This window comes from Dermochelys coriacea, chromosome 15 (genome assembly GCF_009764565.3).
Source record: "Dermochelys coriacea isolate rDerCor1 chromosome 15, rDerCor1.pri.v4, whole genome shotgun sequence".
Taxonomy (NCBI): Eukaryota; Metazoa; Chordata; order Testudines; family Dermochelyidae; genus Dermochelys; species Dermochelys coriacea.
Window position 1 is genome coordinate 24,124,754 of NC_050082.1, and position 12,243 is coordinate 24,136,996.

The window sequence follows — 12,243 nt, forward strand, 5'->3', positions numbered from 1 at the left end:
CAGATTCCGAGCCGAGATGCGTGCCAGCCAAACTGGCCGTCACTCAGCTTATCTAAGGGTCCAGGGAGAACCAGCCCAGTGTCTCCCAGGAAAGAGGAGAATCCGCACAGAGCAGTGATGCTTCAGTCTGCAGCATGGGATGCTACAAGTAGAAAAGATACCCAGAGCGGAGAGCGCTCCTGGACGGGAAGAGAATTTCTTTAAAGGATGGAAATGGAACAGAGGCTGTGAACAACATCCCAGAACTGAGCCATAGGGCCTGTGGTTAAGGGTCTGGTCCATAGTTCTTACTCAGGCAAAATGGCAGAGAAGTCGATAGGACTTTTGATGTCAGATTGACTTTAATGGGAATTGTGCCTGGGTGAAGACTGAATATGAACAAAGCCCTGATGATTTAGGCATATGTTTAAATGTGCTGATTAAGGCCCCAATTCAGCCAAGCACTTGAGCACCTGCTTGACTTTAAGCAAGTGCTTAAGTACCTCCCTATTCACCAAAGCACTCAGTGGAATGCTTGAAGCCTAGGGCATGTGCAGAAGTGCTGCATCAGGTTCTAGTAATGACCGTCTGTTTTCCATTCATAAAATCCACAGATTGAGCAAACAGTTAAATGAGTGTCCTGGAAGTGCAGGCACTAAGAAGCTGTCGGATGTGGAGCAGAAACGGCTGTGACCAGAGCAGGTCAGAGAGGAATACAAAGGCTGTTATTTCCTGAGGAATTTGTCAGTGTGACAAATAGGTTTTTTTTTAATTCACTGCATTTTCCTAGCCAGCCTCCCACACAACAGCCGAAGTGACTTTCACATGCATGTAGAAGGAGATCGGCTTGTGTTTCTTGTAATCCAATGCTCGTGGATTCAGACAAGAAATCAGTCGGATCACTGTTTATTATCAGTAAGTGGGGCAGGTTTAAAGGAAATGGGCAGATTTCAACACTAGAGCTATAACTAATTTACTGCTGGCATGTTCTGCTCTTGCCCTCATTATTTATGTTGAAAATGATAAATGAGGGATTGATGATTCTTGCTGGTTTATGAATAATCAGGTTATTGCGCTGCAAAGCCCTGGGGGAGGGTAGTGTTTCTGCAGTCCTCCATCAAAGAGAATGCAGAATGCTCTGTGTGTCTCTATACGCACACACCCCCCTTCTCTTTGCACACCCACCACTTTGTGCATTTTCACACTCACAACCTGGGCATATGCTTGCCTGCACCCACACCCATCTTTCTGCTCACACCTCTGTATGTGTTCACTCAGCCCTCTGTGCATATATGTGCACCCACCCCCACCTTTCCGTGCACAACCAATGCCCCTGGCTGTAACCAACATCACCCAGGTGCCTGCATGCACTTGGACCCACCCACTCAGATCCACGCAGGGACTGAAGCCTGCCTGGCTGTCAGAAACATGAGTCGCCCTAACTCTTCTCTAGCCAATGGAGTCCCATGATGCCACACATGGCTAATGCTGAGTTAGTGACTTTGAAGGAAACAAACGAATTAGCCTTCCATTGAAAAGTGCTAGTTGGCTTTGGGGTAGTATTGTGGGAAGTAGTTGAAGTCGGGATGTGGGGACAGGGTCCATCTATGACTCTCTGTACAACACCCAGCGCAGTGGGGATCCTGTGTTGGACTGGCCCTCAGGGGCTGCTGTAATAAACATAGTCGTTACTAATAACGGTATCAAAAGGCCCAGGCTACTGATGCAAAGGGGCAGTGGTCGCTTGGAAGAAGCGCTGATAACATCTGTAGTTCACGGAGCTCTTATGCAGGATCAGCTCACCTACTTTGCGGTGAGAATGCAAGCGACTCAAGCCCATGCACTGTTAATCCTTTTCTGCTATCCCACAATCCCATCTGGGTTGTACTTTCTCGTCTTCCTCCATCCTTCTTTGGCACTGTACGTCACCGACACTGGCTCAGCGCTCTAGCCCATGTTGGCCTGCTCCATTTCTGCTGCCCTCCACAGCATTTACAGAGATGCCATCCAAGAAATACTCGTCCTGTGCTGAAACTAGCCTTTGGGTAGAGCTGTGATGTGCTAGCGGTAAGACTCATGAGTAGGAGAAATGTACATTAAATGACATTTTTATGTTTAGTTAACAGGAAAGAAGCAGAGTGGCTGAGCAAGTCAGCCAGCTGTGTTATGAATCACTTTGTAGTTTGCAGACCGACTTAATTAATGGTATTCTCATTAACAGTTCTTGCTGCCAAATACAGCTTGCTTTCACCTTCAGAACTGTCTGCATTAATAATGAATAACTCCACTTGCAAGTTACTTATGAAATATTGTTTTCCTGTCACTGCCACAGACAGCAGCTTGGCTAGATGAGAGAGAGAGAGAGACAGAGCACGCTGTGAATGAATTCATAGTGCACCCTGGTTAATGCACCGCTCAGAACCATGGGATAGCCCAGCAGAAATCCAGCCCAGCACACGGGTGGATACAGTTACACCGGTCGGGCACAGGTAGCACTTAGGTCTCAGTCTGGAATCTAATTCTGCTCTTTCTTTAGACCAGCCTTATAAAACTGTTCATTTTGATTTAAGTAAAATTGGGTCTCTCTCTTTCACAGTTTCTTTCTGTCTTGTTTAAGGATCTTGATGCAAATGTGACTGGATGGTCCTTTCTGCATTAAGGCATCACCTAGATCTTCAGAAGACCCACCTGCTGACAGTACAGGGCTAGGTTCTGATATTACGATCTGCCCAGTGGAAGTAATAGCCAATTGAGGATAGTGGTGTGGTGTGGGGGGGCTTGTGACCTTGCACCCCTTTATACCCTTGCACTGCTGTGCTAGCCAAGCCTCAATTCAGTCCCCAGTTACCTTAGCTCTGCCAGGATAATTTCAAACTGGTGTCTTGGTGATCACTGCTCAAATGCCTATTTTTGGCTGGCTTCCCACTACCAGGCAAGTTAATTTTCCAGCAATTCCCTTCATGGTTTATTGACCGTAGAGAGATCCGGAATAAAATTTGACAAATGGTTCTGTCATCCCCATATGCCTCTGTAGCTATGCTTTACATGTTGGAATGGAGCTTGCAGCTATTCCTTTTTATTTTGTCTGAATCTACAGTTATGCCATATTTGTTCAATTGATGCCCAATATCAGTAACTTCACTGACATCAGGTTTTTTGACTTTTTAAGTTTAAGGTTTTTGCGGTCTACAAAACTTGCTTGCATTTTTCCTTCCGCTCTTTAAGGTGCCTAGTCCAAATTAAAGCACCATCCATAACTTCAGCACCTTGTAATCCCTCCGAGATCTAGGCAATTGCTCTTTGAAATATTTCTGGAGCAGAACTAATACCAAATGTCATTCGCTTAAATTTAGAAGATCCAAATGGCATAGTAAAAGTCACGAGCTTAGAGCTTGGCTCATCTGATTGTCCTTCATCCAACACACAGATTGCTTTTGCCTCTGAGGCTTAGCTGCCACAACAGGTTTCACTGGATGTTGCTCATGTTTTGTTTAAATACCAAGAATAGCTGCATAATTTTTTTATTTGCCTCTTGAGTCACAACCACCCCACTCTGTAGGTAGTTCTACCTTTTCCTAATCTTCCAGCCTCTCCATATTATCAGGTTCAGGATTGACTGTCTGGTAGGGTAAAAGGGTGTTTTGTTTTGTTTTCTGGTGGATGCCTCACCAAAGATTTGTGTGTGGAAAAAGAAACTGATCACCTTCTTATAGGCTTTTCAACCATCCTATCAAACTGAATGGACAAGTAGATCTCTTGCATATGGTATCCTTCTTCTCTCTTCAGTTCTATAGGTTTTAACAATCCTTTCAGTAGACACCTATTGGTTTCACTCGTATTAAATCCTATCTGACTTGTCCGTAAAACAATATTCTCCTTGCAGACGTTCTAGGGCTTGGAAGACAGCTGAGAATTCTCCCAGCATGCTGGCTGTGCTTTCTTCATGCGAGTCCATGACATTTACAACTATGTCTTTTCAACTAACTTCAGAGTTAGGCAGGGTTTTAATTCCCTAATACAGGTGGTGCATCTACCTTAACTGTTCGGAAAGTTATTAAGCAAGACTGACATGTAAAACTTGCATGTTGCTGTGCTAGTGTATTAATTCCTGGATATGAAACAAGTCAAAGTGTGTCTTCAGCATTGTCTCGCAGTATTTGAAAGGCATACAGGAAAAACGATGAGAGAGGAATTAGTAGGTTGGACCCTAGGGTTATCCAATTAGGTGTGGTGGGGTGAGTGAGGTAAAGGGAAATTTAGACTGAATAACTGGAAAAACTTCAAAACAGTGAAATCTCTGATTGTGAAACAGTCTCCTGGGGGAAGTGGTAGAAGCCCCTTTGCTTGAATCATTTAAAATTGGCCTGGAAAAAAAGTGCTTGAGAATACATCAACAGTCAAGACTGTACATCTTGATGCTATATCATCTTTTATCTGTGGCTCTTGGAGACTTTACAAACATCAGTTAAACCTCCCAGCATGAGGCAGCGTGGTGTAGAGATTATGGGGCTGGTCTGAGAGTCAGGAGACATGGATTCTATTTCCTGCATCTCTGGCTGGCTTGCTGTGTGAGCATGTGAAAGTCACTTCTCTCTGTGCCTCAGTTTACCCTCCTGCCCTTTGTCCATCTTGCCTATTTAGCTTGCAAGCTCTTTGGGGCAAGGGCTGACCCTCACTGTGAGTTTGTATAGCACCTACCACGACAGGACTCTCATCTCCAGTGGAGCTTCTGGGAAATATTGTACTACAAATAATAACTGCCCCCATCCAGAGTAGTAAATTGTATCATCTCCATATTAAAGAGTGTGAAACTGAAGCCATGAGCGAGTAGGTGATGTGAGTATGATCTGTGATGATTTCTGTCTTGCCCCAAACCGCGCGCACACAGCTGTTACGGGGGAACTTCAGTTGTTACTGGTGAATGGGGGTAGGTCACCTAGTGAGGCTGCCCGTAAAGACGGCGGAATCAGGAGGCGAGGATTCCGGTTCCTTGTTCTAATTGGCTGTGCTGCCTCACGTATGCCGAAGGGAGGACTCGGCCCTGGTGAGGGTGGCTGAGATGCAGCTTGAAGGCTGTTGTTCCAATGCTGCTGCCATTTCGTCATGGTAGGCCCGTGCACTAGCAATCTCCAGCAAGTCTCCCAGGGATACCCAAGCAGGTCTCATCGAGCTAGACCCCCAGCCTCCCACCTCCTGCTGCTCTGCTCTGTTGGTGGAGCTTGTCAATATCATTACTTGGGAAATCCCTGCACTCAAGAGAGCAGACCAATCTGCTCTTCCTGGCACCAGCCGTCACAAAGTAACCCCACTCCTTCCTCTGTCTGTTCCGGGGATTACACTGCTGGCAAATGAACCCCATACTTATGTGCTGGGAGAAAAGGAGAGAGGCTGCAGAGGAGTGGGGATTTTTTCTAAGGCACCAGAAGATTGGATTTACGCAGAAGATTGGATGTTCTATCGATGGGACTAATGGACCAACAGCGCCAATGAGTGGGACAAAAATCCTTTAATCGGCGAGGCTGCAAAGAAAAGGAGTCCCAGTGAGCTGGTTCCATTGTGCTTCACGCTGTAAGTTCCTTGGGTTTGGTGGGAGGGTTAGTGGCAAAAAAACCCAAATCATTATTCCAAAGTGATTATCATTTTATTTCAGTGATCCATAGGAGCTCTTAAAAATACATGGTAGGGAGCAGTACTGCATTGGCAGAAGGCTCAGTGCCATAATAGGTCTCTTCCATCTCTAGCAGCTATAAGTGCATGAACTTATCAATAGAATAGTTAGAACGTCATGCATTACATGCCTTCAAGCACTTAGCTGGTTTATTCTATCAGTATAAAAGCAACCTGGCTGCATCTCACTTTGCTGTGACCTGAGTACATTTGGTCCTAAGTCTATAACTTACAATAACAATAATCCTTTGCACTTTAGAGAGAGGCTTTCCATCAGGGGATCTCAAAGCGCTTCACATCCCTGTAAAGTAGGAAAGGGTTAGGATGGTTCTGCCCTCATTTGTAAGGCACTCTGAGCTCTACTGACGAAAAGTGCTAGATAAGCACTAAGTAGCATTATTATTATTACCCTCACTTTGCAGCTGGGGATTGAGTCCCAGATTAAGTGACTCCATAAAATCATACAAAGATAAAATCAACTAGGTCTCCTAACGTAAAATGTTCAAAAATGCCCAGCTGACATAACTTAAGAATGGCCATCCTGGGTCAGACCAGTGGTCCATCAAGCCCTGTATCCTGTCTTCTGAAAGTGGCCAGTGCCAGATACTTCTGGCAGTTGAAGGTTTAGGGACGCATGGGGCCTGAGGTTGTGTCCATGACTTTCTTGGCTAATAGCCAAAGATGGACCTGACCTCTATGAACTTAGGATTCTGCTACATCTTGTTGACTTTTGAAGGGGGTAAAGTTCCTAAGTGCCCCCCTCTTTTGAAAGTGGGACAAAGGTTTCTAAGTCTCTAAGTCACTTCTGAAGATAGGATCATCAGTCCCTAGTGATTCCCACACTTTATCCAAGGTCACACTGGAAGTCTGTTGCAGACCCAGCACTCCTGACCCCCAATCTTGCACCTAAATCACAAGAGCTTTTCTCCCTAAATATCCAGTTATTTAACAACTAACTCCTGTAGATTGTGTTTCACTGCGTATATTCTGTTGTGAGTAGCTTAAGGAAATGCTGAAATGTACTTTCTACTCCCTCCCTTATGTTCCCATCCCAACACTCCCAATCAAAATAAAGTTTGGATATTTATTTTATTGACAACATGCTACCAGGACTTCCTAACCCAAACCCACTAGAGCATCACAAAAAATCTCCCATCTAGTTAGAGTACTAACACAGGGCTAGGTGCTGAGTCGCAAGTAGTTGTGTATGGAAGAGGAAGCAAAAGCCAGACGTGAGCATTCTGCTTTCAGCACTTTATTAAGATATATACATTTGTTTTCTTAAATTATTTTCTACAAGTTGAACAGGAAGCGACTATTGTGGAGAGAAAAAAAAATACAAAAATAAAAGGGTATCGTGAAGTACCAGATCACCACATATACAACTGTAAAGTACTTTACAAGCACTTAGAGTATCAGAATTATAAAAATAGAAATACAACACATCCATGAGCATGAGCCACTTCTCTAACCCTCAAACATCTTTCAGTTCCACCCGCAGTTCAGGATTCCCGTGAGAGAGTACATTAGCTTGTTTGGACAATGGACATATTGGCTAGAGAGGAAAGGGCATCCCAACACTTCAAAAATAAAATGGTGCATCTGTTAGCAGAGTTGGCTTTTTAGACGTGATCAGCATTGGCCCTAACATTGCTCCCAATGACACCAATGGGGTCTAGCTCTCATTGACTTCAGTGGGAGCAGAGTTAGGTCGATGAGAGCATTTGAAGATCCCACCCACAGTCGCCTACTGCCTGACCCAACATAACTATTGAAATCAACATGAGCCTTTCCACGGACTTCGACTGCCTTGAAAGCCACACTGTGTACCTGGCTCCGCAACAACGCTGAGTTGAGCTAGGTGCAGGATCTGGGGCTTCAGGCCAAATTCTGAGATTCACTGTTTTCAATCAGGCTGAGGATGCAAGTCGGGGGGGATTTTTTTGTTTGTTTGTTTTTTTTGTTTTGTTTTGTTTTTTTTGTTCCTCAGCCTCAAGGAAGGAAAATGTGTCTTTGTGTCACTACAGGTAGAATGTCCAGAAAGATTAAAAATATCCTACTTTGTGATGTTCACTTACAGACTCAGTAACCTTTATATCAGATTTCCGCACTCTTTAGTCTTCAGTTCACTTTACACAGATTTTTGCTGACTCGCCCTCTAGCTACCTTCTCATTTTTTTTATAAATGTTTTTTGCACGACACAGTTAACATAAATAGTAAGTAACATACACATGCCTACTCCACTAGTCACTGAAATGCTCTATATGATACTATTCCTTTTTCCACAAGTTTGGAAGGCATGGGCCTTGGACATGAATCCATTTCCATTTTACCTCGAGGACAGCGTCTGTGTTGAGCTGGTCAAAGAAAGGAAAAACCCTTTCAGAAAAACTTTCAAAGTAATTTGTGTTCTGAATTTAAATTTTTTTTTTTTTCAAAATATGTTTTGGAAAATGTCAACATCTTGAATTGAAAGATGTAGAAATGTCAATATTTTGTTTGGAGAGGGTTTCTCTTTTTGTCACTGAATGCAATAAAATGAGTGACACCCAGAATCTGTCTCTTTCTTTCTCTCACTCTTTTTCAAAATGTTACAAAGTGGCAAAAGGAATTATGAAAAACAAAGAGAACAAACAAACTCTGGGTGTAATTGATTCTATTGCATTCTGTGACAAAATGGTATAGAAAAACAACCCCCTCAAAATATAAAAATATTGACATTTCCAAATTTCTGGTTGGGATGGCCAAGCAGAACATTTTGAAAAACTGGCAGCTTTTTGCAGAAGTTTCTGGGTTTAAAAAAAAGACTAATTTTCACTGCGGGCAGGAAAGTATTAAAAGAAAGATTTTGACCAACTCTACTCATTGGACTCATGGCATGATGGAAAACAAACAGGTCAAAAAAACTCAAGAGCGTGGGTGACATTGGTAAGTAACTGCTCAGGGAAATGCACCTTTTCAAAGCTACATTTACTCATTCGACATTAACAGCCTTAACTCTGGAAAAATAAATGTATAAAGATCTTTTGTTTAAAATTAATTATATCCCTCCTAAAAAAAAAGAGAGCTCTGCAAAATGAAACAAACAGCCCCTTTAAATGCACAATACACTACAAATATGGCATTTATTTGCTGCTGGCAGAAATTAATGGGAAATAAATTTGCCTTTTCTGATTGACGTAGCAAACCTAGAATCCAATTTATGGTGTTCAAGTGAGATATAACAATTATTGTCCTCCAAACCAAAAAAGGAGCTTTTTTTGCAGGACTTTTGACTATTGGTAACATGTAAACGGGACACGGGGATATGGCTAGCGAGTGGATAAAAAGTACTGTGTAGGAAGAAGGCAAGACATGGCTGCTTCTGACTATTGCAAGCACATTGGTGATTCACGCATTGATTCGGCATCAAACCAAAGTCCAGCTAAGTCAGTGATTCTCCTAGTATCTGGGAAGTATTTGTGTATGAACACCCAAAGGGAAGGATTTAAAACAAAAGAAAACTGACGCATCTTGTTGCATCTACATTACAGGGAACTGACATGGGTACAAGACCACGCTGAATGAGAGGCAACGTCAAGAAAATCTAGGCTGTAATTGATAACGTTGCTTTGAAAGAGAGTATTAAACTAGCAAACAATAAATGTAGCTGAAATAGGGTCTGATCCGACTGCCACTGAGCTCAGTAGGAGTCTTTTGGCTGATTTCATGTGGAGTTAACTAGAGCCTTTAGACAAGTTAAATAAAAGCCGGGTGCCGTAAGGGCCCAGTCCTGCAGGGGAGCCCCCAGAACCTTGTCCCAGACGGGGGAACAAGGGGAGATCAGACCTGTAGGGTATAATCCCTGCTTAGCATGAGCCAGTGGGTTCCATCTGCAGAAATGTTTCCTCTTGCCAATGCAATAAGAACCTTATTCCGCTGAACCTTCGCCCCATTGCTTGTCAGCGTATTGTAAATCTCCAGCAGCTAACCAGCGTTCCAAACCAGCTACCTGTGCAATCGTGCGCTTAATCTATGAGACCAATAACTGTAATTGCATGTGCCGATCAGGTAACTGCACATACAAATGGTTGGCTAGGGTCGTTAGTATTCTGAATTACCTGGCTAGGTATTTGTCCTGCAGCACTGGGCTGTACCGGGAATAAACCAAGTTACCCCACAAATGGTATTTTGAGCATCCCTCCTGACTGAAAACAAGGACCAGATAAATGTCCGCCATTGGAGCTGTGATATACTATAGGGCCCGAACGGTTATAGATCTGCACAGACACAATCCCAGGCAAATCCATCAGAAGAAGGTATTTGAAAAACCCTACAACTACCAGGCATGTTCTATATTATAGTTCCAAGTCCCTGGTTTAGATCCATTCATGTTCCTCTGTAAGATTATTATTCAGGGACATCTCAGCTCTAATGATACAGTTCAGACTACATGTTTTCTCTTTCAGTCCTGCTGGCACCCAATGACACTGATTTCATTGCTCCCTAGGATGTTCAAAACCCTGCTTTTTCAGTCTCCTTACAAGTGAAATACTCTGCAGCTCTCCAGAGGCCTGATCAATGCAAACTGTTTGGCAGCCAATGAAGCTGAGCCATGTTTAGGATTTGAGCAGCTGCTGCTTTTTGGACCATTTGGCTATTAAAAAACTACGTCATAAGTCTGTTTTGTTTTTTAAGGCAAAACAAACCAGTAAAAATCACTTTTGCTCCCACAGAGCCGAAAATGGCACATTTGGATGTTTCTTTCAAGTATGTTTTCTAATCTGAAAGCGCGTTTAAGTGTTTGCACAGCAAACAAAGCCCAGAACTGGGGATGGATTAGTTGGGAAGGATAAAGACGCTCATGCTCCAACCAACGTGTGTTTTAAGTCTGTCCCTGGCAACGGCTGGGCATCAGCAGAACCTGCGCACAGTGACCATGCTTATGCCTGATGGGAGCCCACCTCAGCTTGGAGTGGAGCTGTTCTGGGAAGGCAAGGGTGGAAAAGATATGGTAAGTAAGAGTTGGGTTGTGCCTTCTGGGCAGTGGCAGGCATAGTGCAGAGTCACACCACCCTAGCAGGAACACCAGGAAAACACAGCACACATTGAGCCATTCCCTAAGACAGTGCAGTGTGTCTTCCCCTCTGCAGTTAGCCAGCCTGCAGTGCTCCCTGCCCCCGTTAGGGCAGCACGTGTCCTGGGGGCACAGGGACTGTGCACAGTGCGGGTGGGAAAGGTGCCTTGTACCTTTCCTCCCAAGAGCCAGTCACAGGCTGCTGAGGAAGCTTTGACTTAAGCAGAGCGTGTCAGAGGTGTGGGGCCTAAGAATGGACAGCAAGTCAGGTGTCTGCCCCTGGATTTCGTTCACCAACCAGATTTTTTGCAGCAGCTGGCATTCATAAAGCAAAGGCAGGAAGAACAGACTCCCTAGGCAGAGAAGTAGTGTCTGCCCAGGATGCTGCGATGAGGGAGAGCACAAGGGACCTGCTGCATCGGCTCAGCTACAGGTGCTGCTGTGACAAGGGCTGGTGAGCAGAACAAAGAGCCAGTGGGATTCCTGAAGGCAAGACTACATCAATGCGGAGCCAGCCTGGCAAGGGACGGCCATTTTAGTTTGCCTTCTGTCTCTGGCCTGCCCCTTGCGACCAACAAGAGCAGGGAATTTAACAGGTAAGGCTGAACTGCAGCTTGTAAGTCATCCTGTTGGCAGCCTAAAGGACTCATCAAGGGGAAATCAGGTCCAGATTGTCCCAAAAGATGCAATTCTTGGGATGGGCTCTTCTATTTTTAGAGTGTGGGGGGGATTAAGTTCCAATCTGAGAGCAGGAGTACAGGTTCCTTGGGGTTCCCCTTCAGCTCATGGGGACTGGAGCCTCAATTTACCACTCTGTCTACTCTTTGGAGAGCACTGAACCGCCTAAGGGTCTATCTTCACTGCCAAGTTAATTTGGGCTCTTGCTCAGACAGTGGCCCTAACGTCCATCCCATCCACAAACCCAACCCGCCCCCCGCCCCCGAGTCTGGTGGTGGTATGGGGCTGGATTAGCGCTCAGTGGCTGCTTTCGCTCAGGCTGGTAACCCACCCACTTTGCAGTGAGGACACAGGCTAAATCATTCGTGCGCCAATAGTCCTCCACGCCATCCCAAAATTCCCCTCCATGCACCTGGCAGGACAGACACATTCTCCCACAATTCACTAGGAAGGGATTACAGAGCGGCCCAGTTAACCAACACACAAAGGACCATAAGCTGTGCCCCGAAGTCTAGTGACGCATATGGGGAAATGCAGTGTCCGCAAGGCCCCAATGACTTGTGTGGCTTTGCAGACTCAGACCTGGATGCCAATCACCCGAGTTAACTGTGCCATGAAGGCATACCTTAAGTGCACTGGGGCATGTTATAGGAGGACACCCTCTCTCTCTCTCACACACACACATTTGAAGCTGGATAGTTTGGGGCAAATACTATGTTCCTTTATGCCTGAAGTCAATGTGCTGGACAGAGCAAGTGCACAGCTTTCAGTGCGAGCAGTGTCGCTGCAATCAACACTTCAGCGATAGTGTCAAGACTTCAAGTTCGTGTCCGAATAAAAAAATATGCTGCTTTAAAAACAA